The sequence below is a fragment of the Carettochelys insculpta genome, chromosome 25, assembly GCF_033958435.1.
Source record: "Carettochelys insculpta isolate YL-2023 chromosome 25, ASM3395843v1, whole genome shotgun sequence".
Classification (NCBI taxonomy): Eukaryota; Metazoa; Chordata; order Testudines; family Carettochelyidae; genus Carettochelys; species Carettochelys insculpta.
This window is the reverse complement of record NC_134161.1, coordinates 135,221-148,067: the sequence shown is the minus strand read 5'-3', so window position 1 is coordinate 148,067 and position 12,847 is coordinate 135,221. Positions and strand designations below refer to the sequence as shown.

General features: G+C 55.3%; 1 non-coding gene and 1 pseudogene across 1 annotated transcript; one reads left to right on the top strand and one right to left on the bottom strand.

Moving 5' to 3' along the window:
• LOC142001599 (uncharacterized) overlaps positions 1-1,137 on the bottom strand; it is a 32,681-nt pseudogene extending 31,544 nt beyond the window's left edge.
• An 8,084-nt stretch (positions 1,138-9,221) lies between these two features.
• TRNAK-CUU (transfer RNA lysine (anticodon CUU)) lies at positions 9,222-9,294 on the top strand. The gene has a single exon. It is a non-coding gene; the product is annotated as a tRNA-Lys (tRNA).
• The last annotated feature ends 3,553 nt before the right edge of the window (positions 9,295-12,847 follow it).

The following is a 12,847-nucleotide window of genomic DNA, read 5'->3' as shown; positions in this document are numbered from 1 at the left end:
CTGATTGACTCACGTTGATAATTTTTTCTGGATTTGTCAACCTTGATTACTGTTTTTGGTTCTCTATGCCTTAACTATTGAGTCTGTTCTGGTCTGGCTATGGTCTGAAGAAGGGGGTCTGTCCCACGAAAGCTCACCTAATAAATTGTTTTGTTAGTCTTTAAAGTGCTACTTGACTGCTTTTTTGTTTTGATAGTATCTCAACTAGCACGGCTCTCTCTCTGTTACTTTTTACACTGGGGGGACCCAAAACTGGACACAATATTCCAGATGTGGCCTCACAAGTGCCAAATAGAGGGGAATAGCTGCTTCCCTAGATCTGCTCACAATTCTCCTTCTAATGCACCCTAATATGCCATTAGCCTTCTTGGCTACAAGGGCACACTGTTTACTCACATCCAGCCTTTCATCCACCACAAATCCTAGGTCCCATTCCACTGTACTGCTGCTTAGCCAGTCAGTCCCCAGCCTATAACAATGCTTGGGATTGTGCATTGGCCATGCAGGGGTTCAAAGCCAGAGCCAAAACCAGAAACTCCTCAACAGAAGCTACAGCCAGAACTGTCTCATCTGTGGGCAAAGCTGTAACCATTGCACCTGAGGCCAAAGATAGAGGTGCCCATCTCAGCGCCAAAGCCAGGATCAATGCCAAAGCCCCCACACTGAGGTCCAAAGCCAGAGCTGCCACACACATGCCTAAAGCTGGAGATGTCCTGCCCATGGACTAAGAGATAGGTATTCAGCTCAGGTTCAAAGCTGGAGCCTCCACATCCGGGGCCAAAGTCGCAGCCGCACTGCCTGGGGTCAAAGACAGAGCCACAATGCTGAGGGCCAAAGTTGGAGCCTCTACACCCACCGCCAAACCCAGCTCTGCCCTGCACAGAGCCGCACACAGAGCCGAACCACCTGGGGCTGCAGCCAGAGCATCCCCGCGCAGGACTGATCCCAGAGCCACCCGCGCTCAGTGCGAACCCCCATTCCGCAATGCACAGAGCCGCAGCCGCAGCCAGAGCCGAACCACCTGGGGCTGCAGCGAGACGGTCCCCGCGCAGGGCCGATCCCTGGCACGCCGCATTCAGCGCCAAACCCAGAGCCAGCCCCGCCCCGCCTCCAGGGCTCCCGCTGACGCCGCCATACCGGGGGCCCGGCCCCACCAGCGCCGCCCCTCCGAGGTCCGGCCCAGAGGCGCCCCCTGGCCCAAAGCCAGCAGTACCCCCCGCCCGGCTCTCACCCCGCAGCCGGGCCTGGCCCCGCACAGCCCGCCCGCGGGATGCCGGATGGGCGGGGGCGGGGCCCAGTCCGCTAGGGGCTTCTCAGGGGATCCCCCACAGCCCTTCCCCCTCACCCGCAGCTCCGGCCTGGCTCGAGGGGCTTCAGAGCGCGCCGCGCATGCGCAGAACCGGCTACTGAGGCTCTTCCCTCACCCTGCCCCCAGGTTCGTCAGGAGGCCACGCCCGGTTTGTTACAGGCAGCAAAAGGGGCCAATCGCAGCTCGACGGAGGGGCGGACTGAGCAGGGAGGAGGACAGTGATTGGCTGCAGTGTCCAGCGGCTGGAGAAAGCCGGCGGCGGGTCTTAGCTCCCGGCCCAGCGGCGCTCCTGAGCGCAGGGAGCAGGGCCCTGCTCGAGTTCCCCTCTGCGCTAGGCTCGGGGCTGTGGGCGGGGCCAGGAGCAGAGCCCCGCGGGTACCTGCGGGAGGAGCGGCCGCTGCTTTTCTCGCCAGCGCGCGGCTCGCGCGGAGCGGCCGTTAACGGCCGGCGCGGAACGTTCGGGCACACGTGACCCTGCGGGGGCAGGGGGGGGCGGTCACCTCTCGCCGGGCCGCAGGCGTGGCGGGGGGAGGAGCCCGAGAGCAACGCCGGTGACCGGCTCCCGCCTGGGCCCGAGGCTCTTCCCCACCGCCCCCCCGGCACGCGGCCCGACCCCCGCACCCCCGCAGCGCAGCGGTCTGCGGTGCCCGCAGGCTGTACAGAGCCGGGCCCTGCAGCCTGTTCTGGGGCAGCGGCGCTGCCTGCTCGTGCCGGGCCCCGCGCGGGGGCAGCGCACGTGCTCTCTGCAGTAGTCTGGGGCCCAGCCCTGTTGTGCTGGGGCTGTTCCTCCCCCCGCCCAGAGACGACCTGGAACTGGCTGGGCCAGACCCTCTGCGGCCCTTTCCCTCCCCCCTGTGGGCAGAAGGGCCTGGGAGCGTTGGGCGCTCCGGGGAGCCCTGACCAGTGTGGGGTGCTGCTGAGAGCCCCCAGGAGAGGGGCTGGTTGGGAGCAGACAGGACCACGGGGCTGAAGAGCTTGTGCATCCCTGAGCCCGGAGGAGGCGACCCAGGGATGGGGTGTGGAGGGAGAGGAGCAAAGGGGCCAGGCCAGAGCCAAGGGGGTCCCCTGGAGAGTGAGGCAGGAGGGACAGACGCAGAGCAGCCAGAGGCAGGAGGGAACCCGGAGGGGCAGCGTGGGCTTGGCCCGGTGGGAGGGAGCTATGGAGTAGTAAGGAGATGAACAGCCTGGCCAGAGCCAGGACCTGCTCCAGCCTTCTCCTCCTCCCACTTCTCTAGTGCCTTAAAACCAAACCAGTTCAACTTCCATAGAAAAGTACTGGAGACCCAGCATCCACTCTCAGCGGGTGTTCAGCAAGGTTTGCCCAAGGTCAGCATTCTCACAGTCATGTCCCCAAAGGAATGGATTTAATCTCATCACTTGATAAGTGCTTGTGGTGAAGACACAAATCATCTAATTTTTACAACATAAGGCCTAATTGTAATCCACAGACACTGTCTTGACAGTTGCAATAAACATAAACAGGGGAAACACAAGTAAAATCTGAACCAACAATAAATTCACAGTCCAAAGAAGCTGAGAGATCACAAAGCTTCAGGTCATTTTACTCAAGTCTTAGTCACTGTCTTTGACCGCCAAATCGGCACCGTTTGCTGAGTCTGAACCATCTTCCCTCCACCCACTTGTAGGACTCCTCGTTGAAATCCAGGCAGATTTTCCTCTGCTGTGGATCGTTGCTGGACAGCCAGCGAAGAGATTGAATGTAGTGGCAGGTGAGTCACATGGACACTGGTTTAGAGGAAACCATGTTACCAGAAAACAAAACCTGAGACTAACACCCTAGAACTGACTCTTTCCGTATTATGACATTAACTTGGCCCATGTTCCTGGGCAGAAGGGTGACACCATCGCCACCAGCTGCCCTGTGCCCTAGAGGGAGGGACCCCAGCCTGCTGCCTGTTCCTGAGCTCAGCTGCCCCCGTGCACTCTGGGCACATGGCCAGAGAACTGCAGCTGCCCTGTCTGCTGTCCCTCCTGGAGTCTGACTCCTCCACCAACACACACACACAAAGCCCACAGGAAGAGATGCACAACTACCACCCCCAATTCTGGAACCTAAATCGACCCAGTAATGCTGACCCAGACCCCACTCACTCCTTTCCCTCCAGGCATCTCTCTCCATTAGCTACATGGGTTACATTAATGAAGGGTCCTGTGGCACCTTATAGACTAACAGAAAAGTTTTGAGCATGAGCTTTTGTGAGCACAGACTCACTTCATCAGGTGCTGGTCTTGGAAATCTGCAGGGCCAGGTATAAATAAGCCAGAGCAAGGGTGGGGATAACAAGGTTAGCTCAGTCAGCAAGGGTGAGGCTTACTACCAGCAGTTGATCTGGAGGTGTGAACACCAAGGGAGGGGAAGCTGCTTTTGTATTTAACCAGCCATTCTCAGTCGCTGTTTAAGCCTGAGCTGAGGGCATCGAATTTGCAGCTGAATTGTAGCTCAGAAATTTCTCTTTGGAGTCTGGTCCTGAAATTTCTTTGCTGTAGGGTAGCTACTGTTAAATCTGCTACGACCGCAGCAGATGGAGGCAGGGGTTACACAAGGGCCTTCAGAAGGGCGAGTTGAAGATCAGACAGCTAGCAGAGGAGAAGCGAGCGCACAGAAAGCACAATAAGGACTTGCCAGACACCCACTACATCTGCAAGAGATGCAGCAAGGACTGTCACTCTCGTGTGGGTCTTTATAGTCACAACAGACGCTGTAAATGAAGACCTCAACTGAAACTTTAAAGGGCGTGATCCATAGTCTGTGCAGACTGAAGGATGCCTACTATTACTGTGTGTGGCCTGGGAGATTGAAGTGCTCTCTTATGGGTTTTTGTATATTGCCATTTCTGATATCTGATTTGTGTGCGTTTATTCTTTTATGTAGAGACTGTCCAGTTTGTCCCATGTATATAGCAGAGGGGCATTGCTGGCACATGATGGCATAAATTATATTGGTAGATGTACAGCTGAATGAACCCATGATGGTGTGGCTGATCTGGTTAGGTCCTGTAATGGTGTCACTGGTGTAGATATGTGGGCAGAGCTGGCAACAAGGCCTGTTGCATGGATGGGTCCCTGAGTTAGACTGACTGTGGTGCGGTGTATAGTTGCTGGTTAGGATTTGCTTCAGGTTGGCAGGTTGTCTGTGGGCAAGGACGGTCTGCCTCCCAAGGTCTGTGAAAGTGGGGGATCATTGTCCAGGAGGGGTTGTAAATCCCTGATGATGTGCTGTAGAGGTTTTAGCTGAGGACTGTAGGTGATGGCTAGTGGTGTGGTGTTGGTTTCTTTCTTGGGCTTGTCCTGTAGTAAGAGGCTTCGTGGCACACGTCTGGCTCTGTTGATCTGTTTTTTCACTTCCTCAGGTGGGTACTGCAGTTTCAAGAATGCTTGGTAGAGATCCTGTAGGTGTTTGTCTCTGTTGGAGGGGTTGGAGCAAATGCGGTTATATCTTAGTGCTTGGCTGTAGACAATGGATCGTGTGGTGTGTCTGGGATGGAAGCTGGAGGCATGAAGGCAGGCGTAGCGGTCAGTGGGTTTACGGTACAGGGTGGTATTGATGTGGCCGTCGTGTATTAGCACCGTGGTGTCCAGGAAGTGGATCTCCTGTGTGGACTGTTCCAGGCTGAGGTTGATGTTGGGGTGAAAGTTGTTGAAGTCCTGGTGGAATTCCTCCAGAGTCTCCTTCCCATGGGTCCAGATGATGAAGATGTCATCAATGTAGCGTAAGTAGAGATGGGTTGTTAGTGGACGAGAGCTAAGGAAGCGCTGTTCCAGGTCAGCCATGAAAATATTGGCATATTGGGGGGCCATGCGTGTACCCATAGCTGTGCCGCTGATTTGAAGGTATATATCATTGGCAAATCTGAAATAGTTGTGTGTGAGGATAAAATTATAGAGCTCAGCCATCAGATGTGCTGTAGCTTCATCAGGGATACTGTTCCGGACAGCATTTATTCCATCTTTGTGTGGGATGTTGGTAAAGAGAGCCTCCACATCCATGGTGGCTAGGATAGTGTTTTCTGGTAGGTCATCAATGTCTTGCAGTTTTCTCAGGAAGTCAGTGGTGTCTTGGAGATAGCTGGGAGTGCTGGTGGCATAGGGTCTGAGGAGAGAGTCTACATAACCAGACAGTCCTTCAGTGAGGGTGCCAGTGCCCAAGATGATGGGGCGTCCAGGATTTCCAGGTTTGTGGATCTTGGGTAGTTGGTAGAATAGCCCCGGATGGGGCTCCAGAGGTGTGTTGGTATAAAGGGCCCCCAATTCTAGGAAGAATGTGGATACACTGGAAAGGGTGCAGTGGAGGGCGACCAAAATAATTAGGGGGCTGGAGCATATGACTTGTGAAGAAAGGTTGAGGGAATTGGGACTGTTTAGCCTGCAGAAGAGAAGACTGAGGGAGGACTTGATAACAGCCTTCAACTGGCTGAAGGGAGGTCGCAAAGAGGCTGGGGAGAGGCTGTTCACAGTGGTCACGGATGGCAGAACGTGGAACAAAGGTCTCAAGTTGCGGTTGAGAAGGTCCAGGTCGAACATTAGGAAAAGCTTTTTCACTCGGAGGGTGGTGAAGCATTGGAATGGTCTCCCCAGAGGAGTAGTGGAGTCTTCATCCCTGGAGGAGTTTAAGTCTCGCTTTGACAAAGCCCTGGCTGGGCTGATCTGATGGGTTTGGTCCTGCTTAGAGCAGGGGGCTGGACTTCATAGTTTTTTTAGGTCTCTTCCAGCTCTATTGTTCTATGACCACCTGAGACAGCTTGCACTAAATGTGCCCTTCGGACAAGCAAACAATGTGCTTCTCGGGTCATCCCGCCCTCAGGCAGAGACTCCCTGGCTACGTCTACACAAGGGAGTTTTGTGGCCAAATGGACATTTTGTTGACAAAACCACAGAGCTTCCAGTTTCCCAAGTACATGGGCAGAACACAGCACTCCTGCCGACAGTTCTCTGCTGCTCCCCCGTGAGGCAGAACTCCTCTGTGGACCGAGATCTGTCCTTGTTAACCTTCTGTTAACTAACGGGGATTGTGGGACACCAGGCAGCCCTGTCTGCTGTGCTTCAGGCTGGCTGTTTTATCGAGAGGGTGGCTGGGCAGCCTGCGTGCTCTGTCGACGGAGCGGGCGGCTTCTGTGATCCACTTGGCAGTCTGGCCACGATCTGTTGACAGAAGTTTTGTGGGAAGATATTTCCTGGTGCCAGATGGCTCTAGCGCAGACACAGCCTGTGGGGGAGGAGAGATCCCAGTGAGATGTGAGGCTCAGTTCTCCGGAGCCAGGTGCAGGGCTGGAGACATTTCTCAGGAGGTTAAACATGGGGAACTGGGGCTCCGTGGACAGGCCAGCTGTGGAGCTTTCAGGGACTCACAGGCCTTCATCAGCTGGTGTCTCCTCTGGTCCCCCTAAGGGAGTCCCCTTGTGTCCATTGACAAAGGCTCCACTGTAGCCTCAACTGCCCACCTCCCCCACCCTGGGCAACTCCTGGGCCCTCCCTTTTTCCTGCACCCTGAATCCTGGCCTGTCTCTGCACCCACCCTTCCTTCATCATCCTCCCTCCTGACCAGACACCCCACCCCCCACTCACTCCTGCAGCCTCCCACACTTTGAGCCGCCCCAGCCTAACCCACTCCCACACCTCCCTCCTGGCCAGATCTCCACTCCCAGGACAATCCAACATCCTTCTTCCCACCCAGGCACCCACCCTCATCCCTACCTGACTCCCATCAGCCCCAGAACCCCTCATTTTTACCTCACCACAGAACATGGGGGGGTCTCAAAATCTACTAACCCTGGGACCCCACCAGAGTCAATCTGGCCTGTGGGAAGCCCTGAAATGCGAAAGTTGAAACTAATTTTTTAAACAGAAAATTATAGTTTTCTTTATTTAAAAACAAGTTTGGAAAAGTTAAAGCACATCAGCTGTGTAATTATTTTAATGTTCATTGTTATTAATTTCTTTATAACTGTTGCCTCCTTCTTAAGGTGGCACAGTGGCAGTTCGTGCCCGGTGTGCAACGCTGGCCCAATAACACACCGAGAGTGGAAGAAGAATCTTTATTTGGCCTGCCAAGTAAGGCGCAGGGGGATCTCTCCTCAAAGCCTGCACCCCTTACAACAAGAAGTGAGCAATACTTATACCTCTCTCCTCCTTTGTTCACCCCCCTCCTAACAAGCCAGGGGAGAGTTTCTCATAATTCCCTTATCCACTCCTCCAGCTCAAACTGAATTCCTGCTGCTCATGACATTCCGCTCTGGTAATTCCCTATTAATCAGGAGGTAAAGTACCAATAGATTATTAACAGAATGTAAGTTACAGGGAGGTAGAGTTATTCAGTCGTATAGAACGTGAACAGGATTTCAGCAACAAAACAATGCTGAATTTCATGAGAAATTAAGGAGGATTCACTAACAATGCTAAATACAATATTGAACCTCATGGGAGCATTAGTAAGCATTCATTTACAAAACAATGTTTCTATGAGTACAGAAGATAACAACGTTTCCCCTGCCAACATAACCAATTTAATACTTCCCCTTATGCTGGAGCTCTAATAGACTAACAGGAAGAATTTAGTATTTAAGGTATGTAGAAGATAAGCAAAGGCATTTTGTCATCATGGGTGCTTAGCTGGTGGCCCTGGAAAGGTTTGTGTTGAGCAGGGTGGGGGCCATGAGCCAGAAAGTTTGAGCACCACTGCTCGGCAGACACAAAGAGAAGGGAGGTGACCAACTCCCAGGCAGTTGCTGTGGAACAGACATCACCAGGCACTGCCCAGCAAGGGAGCTACAATTCCATGACTCTCTCGCATGAGGCAACCCCTGTGGAATCGCCCAGCTTTGCAAAGCAGACTCCGCAGTGCCCCCAGACTTGCCTTCTCCAAGCACGTCTGGAGGAAGATTATAAAACCCAAGCACACAGGCCCATGTTTTGCCTTCACCACCTTCCCTGCAACCTTCAAAGACGCTCAGGAGATGGCAACAGAGGGGTGGGCCAGGCTGAAGGACAAACCTGTATTTGAATTAGATTGAGCAATTGTTACTTTTATCAGAATGGCTGGGTGGTCTAAGGTGCAAGATTTAAGGAATGGAGAGTCTGGGGGTTTCGGTCTCCGAAGAGAGGTGTGGAGTCACCTCCCTCTCTTGGCAGACATTTTACTTAGCAGCGTTACAGGCTGGGGATGGACTGTGTGACATCTCAGACACCCCCGGGGCTTTGCCGCAGGGACTCTCCTTCCTCAGCTCTGCCCACGAGGCTGGAGAGGAATCAGGGTGAGGAAAACAAGCATGAGGAGGAGCCTCTTTGGCCCATTCTCCTGCCCCATAACTTACTGCTCTGGGCGACTGACGTTCATCTGGGGCAGGTCAGAGCCTGATCCACCTGGTGCTGGGCAAATTGAAGGCAGGAAAACACTCGGTTAGGGTTCTGCCCTCCCCAGTGGAACTGAAGGGTGAATGAATCAGGTCCCCCTTTCTACTCCCTTCGCCCACAGCTGTAAAGCACAACCGCCTGTGAGCCACTAATGCCCCTTTCTCTGGTGAGTCACTAACAGGCAATTTCCCACGGAAAACTCTCCTCAACTGCGTGTTCTCTCGGTATGAAAAAGAAACGTGTTCGACTGCCTGCACCGGCTCTGCGCTGGGGGAAACGGTGTCAGCGTTAATTTGTTGTGCAGAAATGGCCGTAGGTGTGTGAGGTGTTCGGGAGAGCTCGCAGCAGCAGCGAGAGCCTTGGCCAAGATTCACTCCAACCGTCTGTTTTCTTTGCATCGCACCTCCGGCAGCCCAAAGAACAAAGACTGGAGTCTGGCTCTTGTGAGCACTTTGCCACACGCATTTGACTTAGAGACTCAGGTGACATGCACATTTGACTCCTTCTCCTCTGTGATAGGACTTGATAAACCTGTACGCTTGTGGCCTGATTAGCTCAGTTGGTAGAGCATGAGACTCTTAATCTCAGGGTCATGGGTTCAAGCCCTATGCTGGGCGCTTGCCTTCTTGCACTAATGTTCTCAGCTGATTGAGCAATTCTCTAACAGCTTGTCCTGGCCTAAGGCGGGAAACGTGTGTTCTTGTTCTGGTCTCTTCTACAAACTGGTATTTCATCATCTTCAGAGAGTGGAAGAGGATTTTCTTCTCTTCGTCTCTATTCCCACCTGCACAAGGAGGAGAGAAGAAATCCTCTCCCCAGCTGAGTGTCCCTCTTCAGTGCTCGGTAGCTTCCCATCTTTCTGCATTGGCTCCAGGTGGGCACTGGGTGTACAAATCAGCTCCAACTATCCAGGGGATGGTGAGGAAATGAGGAGCTCTTGTTATTCACTTACATAAGGACAAGAGATTGCGGGTTCAAAAGTGTGATGGGAAAAGTGTTATTGGACGGGGGCAGAGATGGTTTGTGTTCAATGGAGGGATGGAGATTTCTGCTTGGAATGTTCTGATTCTTCACTCCTGCCACCCGTCTCGCCAGGGCAGTGGAAAGGTGAGTGTCAGTCACTAGATGGCTCTCACATGGAAAGGGCACATGGGGCAATTTGTAGTTATTTGGAAAGAACACAAAAGGTGCGTCTACACGAGAAAGCGAGATGGAAGTAGCAAGCACAGCTTCGAAATAGCACGTGCCACATCTGCGCATGAGACACGCTACTTCAAAGCTGCAATCGATGTTAGCCAGTGTGATGTCAAAGCTGCAGCTCCTATCAGAAGATGGGAACAGAGCCCTATGTCGACATCTGACATCGAAGTAGGACGTGTGCAGACATTCCACGTCCCTCTACTTCGAAATAGTGGGGTCCGCAATGGCAGCGGTCGGCTGTTAGGAGCACTTCCTGGACTGACTCTGAGCTCCGTGACCTCTGGGGCTCTGAGTGAGGAGAAGGTGCTCCACGTAATGGGAAGCAAGCAGCAGAACGCAGACGTGTTCCCCAGCTGGCCAAGAGCCTGACCACCCGTGGTCACCCTGCCCGCACCCCTCACCACATCAGGAGTAAGGTCAAGGAGTTGCAGCAGGGTTACGCCTGGGCACAGGACTCGGCCAGCTGGTGTGGGGCTGTTCCCACCACTTGCCCCTATTACTGCGAGCTCATCGCCATCCTGGGCCCCAGCGACACCTCCTCTCCCCGGCCTTCCTTGGCACCATGGCTGAGGAGACCCAGCAGGACGTGGAGCCTGAGTCTGGACTGGAGCCCAGGGCCGTACCCCAAGGGCCAGAGCAGGAGCCAGTCACCCACCGTCCAAGTGGTCCAACAATGAGGCTGAGCTTGTGCTGGACATCCCCTCCTATGGCTCCAGCCAGGCATCTGCCCAACGGGCGTTCCCTGACCACGGCGCTGGACTGTCAGGCACGTACCCCACAGGGCACACACCCCCCAGGGCATGACCCTGGCATGCCTGGGCCTGGCAGACGACAGCCCACGGATTAGGCCACGGCCACCAGAGCCCATCAGCAACCACACCCTTGGGCAGTCCCATGTGCCCCGTCCCCCCATGTAAATAGTTAGTGTATCTCGTTTCCCCCATGTCCATACTGAGTTATGATGGTGTTTGTTATGTTCCACACGCAGAGGTGAGCTTTTTGGTTGTTTAACAAGGAATCAGTTTTATTTTCACACACACCCGTGGTACGTGTGGGGGTGGGTGGTGGGGGCTGGTGTGTGGGTGATGGGGACTGTGAGCGGGTGGTGGGGGTTGTCAGTGGGTGGTGGGGGCGGTGTGGACGTGGTGGGGCTGGTGTGTGGGTGATGGGGACAGTGAGCGGGTGGTGGGGGTGGTCAGTGGGTGGTGGGGGCGGTGTGCATGTGGTGGGGCTGGTGTGTGGGTGATGGGGACAGTGAGCAGGTGGTGTGGGTGGTCAGTGGGTGGTGGGGGTGGTGTGCAGGTGGTGGGGGCTGGTGTGTGGGTGATGGGGACAGTAAGCAGGTGGTGGGGGTGGTCAGTGGGTGGTGGGGGCGGTGTGCATGTGGTGGGGCTGGTGTGTGGGTGATGGGGACAGTGAGCGGGTGGTGGGGGTGGTCAGTGGGTGGTGGGGGCTGGTGTGTGGGTGATGGGGACAGTGAGTGGGTGGTGGGGGTGGTCAGTGGGTGGTGGGGGCGGTGTGCAGGCGGTGGTGTGAGTGTGCAGGGGGTGCACCAGGGGTGGCCTGGGTGGTGCTCACTGGGACCACCCCAGTCAAAGTACTCCCATAGGGCCTCCCAGACATGGACCCACTCTTGGTGGGCCTGATGGCTCCGGGCAGCAGCCCAGCTCACCTGTCCTCCTTCAGGCACCCGGAGGTGCAGCTGCTGGTACTGACACATCCGTGGGATGGCTCCAATGCCACAGAGCACCTCAGGACAGCTTAAGAAGAAGGGGGACCATGACTACATGTGGCCAGAGGACTTCCATAAAGAGCCCCCCCGCCTGGCTTCTCCTCTCCACCAAACCCACCCCAAAAGCAGCATGCATGCTGAGGCCAGCAGCACAAGGTGGTACAAAATCAGCCAATCTCCAAGTGGGGCCTCTTTACTGCAGGGCTCCTTTTAGCAGTGGGGCAGGAGATATGTCCCAAAGAGGCATCCCCAGCTGCTGAGAAGCACAGAAGAACTCAGGGCTTGCCCAGGGTGGCACAGTTGAATGGAGACCTGCCTCAGGGCCTGGAGCTGGTGCTGTGGAAGGACCTATTGCAGTTGGGGCAGAGAAACATTCTTTCCCCTGGGCAAGTATCTGCTCTTTTCCCAGCTGTGCACTGCCCAGCCCAGCCCAGGAGCTGGGAGAGACCAGAGCCCCTGATTCAGCCTTGGGAACAGGCCCTTCCTCAGAGGCAGCTGCCCATGTCACTGGCTGCAGCTAAACCAGGGCTGCCCCCACCTGGCCCCCATGTCTGGCTGGGTACTGCACCCCTGCACCCTGGCAGTGTTTGGGTCTCTGCTCTCCCCGGGCAGCAGCACTGCAGGGGACTGAGGTGAACACAGCACTGTTGGGCTCACACTGGAGACAGCCTGGGGTCTGTGAGGCAAATGAAGTCATCCCTCCCTTGCAGCCAGAGCTCAGCTCAGCCTCACACAGATGGCCTGTGCTTGGAGTCTGCCCAGCACAGGAGCGGGGAGGCAGCAGGCTCAGCTGTAGTGGAAGTAGCATCACACACTAGCCTGGAACTCAACACAGCTCAGCCGGCTGGTGACTGGAAAGGTTCGATAAGAGCTGGATTTGCACACGTGCATTCAGAGAACAATGGATTAGCAGTCCACTGCCTTCACCCCCCAGCCACCTCACCCAACATGCCTGGAACCTTTTTGTATGGCCCAACTTCGACCCTGCCAGGAACCTTTCTGCCACTCGCTGGCCGGCCGGGGACACAGGAGGGGCAGGTTTTGCCCAACAGGGCTACGCTCACTCCTGTACCCTGCAGTGCTGCTTGCTGGGGTGAGCAGGGCCCTGTTGTGCCCTGTCCTGAGAGCAGCACAGCCCGGCCGTGGTCAGTCTCTGCTCTGGGGCTGGGCCCTGCACCGGCTCTCTCCATGTGCCCCTGCTGGGTGGATATGGACCAGGGCCATGGCCGGACATCGGC